The sequence below is a fragment of the Triticum urartu genome, unplaced genomic scaffold (assembly GCF_003073215.2).
Source record: "Triticum urartu cultivar G1812 unplaced genomic scaffold, Tu2.1 TuUngrouped_contig_7689, whole genome shotgun sequence".
In the NCBI taxonomy this organism is placed as follows: Eukaryota; Viridiplantae; Streptophyta; class Magnoliopsida; order Poales; family Poaceae; genus Triticum; species Triticum urartu.
The window spans coordinates 1-1,067 of record NW_024118557.1 but is presented as its reverse complement, the minus strand read 5'-3'; the positions used below and the strand labels follow the sequence as shown (position 1 = coordinate 1,067).

Genomic DNA, 1,067 nt, shown 5'->3' with positions numbered 1-1,067 from the left:
AAATTTCATGAAAATTTTAGAGGATAAAATTCTTATAGGATTTTTTCTTTTAAAGCCTTTTGATTCATAGGAATGGATGTGGTTCCTATTATCCACATTTCATAGAAAAATAAAAATGGACCTAGACTCAATGAAAAAACAAATTTGATGTCAACCAAATGACATCTCGTTTCCTATTCCTACTCATAGGATCTGAGATATATGTCATCTCATTTCCTACAAAATTCCTATTCCTACAATAATCCTATCCTATGAACAAAAAGACATCAAAGACCACCACAAATATATAATCCCAAGCATGCATATACTAATCTACTGTACTACTACTACTAATAGTACAGTAGCCACAGTGATAATCAGACATAAACTTACAACTACAGCAACTTGCTACTACTACGCTACTGTACTACTTAAGCAAATCTTCTTCAAGTTGCTACCATGGAGTCATGGACAGGATGCAGCTATAGCTAGGCAGAGTTACTGGAATCTGCTCCGTCTCAGGCCCCCCCGGCGGCCAGCTGGAACCCGAGGCCGAGGCCCAGCGCATCGTCCACCCACCAGAACGGGGAACGCCGCCAGCACGGCGAAGATGCAGCCGTCGAGCGTGACGAATACGCCGGCGGCCGCCCAGAACTTGCCGGCGAGGAGCGCACGGCTCTTGCGCAGGGCGCGGAAGAGCATGGCGTCCTCGAGCAGGGACACCACGCAGGCCAGCTGGCACACCACGGCGAAGTAGGCCGCGCCGGCGAGGCACGCGGCCCATGCGAGCAGGTGCATCGTCGGCATGATCTTGTTCGGAGCGCCCAGCAGCTCCTGGGGATGGAACAAGCCGGCGACGAAGAGGGAGGTGCAGATCACAAGAAATGGGCCTGCGGCGAAGATGAACGTGCAGACCAGCCGCGTGAGCGGGACCGTGGGGAACCCCCTGAGGACGCGATCGGCGACGCGGAGGTCGCCCCCGGTGCAGTAGAGGGAGGCGACGCAGAAGACGTAGGCGGCGGTGGTGCAGAGGAGCACGAGCAGGAGGACGACGCCGATGGAGACGGCCACGAGGGGGAAGAAGGGGG

The 1,067-nt window shown here is 53.2% G+C and overlaps 1 pseudogene; it reads right to left on the bottom strand.

Moving 5' to 3' along the window:
- Positions 1-497: 497 nt before the first annotated feature.
- On the bottom strand, positions 498-1,053 carry LOC125531632 (annotated as a pseudogene).
- Positions 1,054-1,067: the final 14 nt, after the last annotated feature.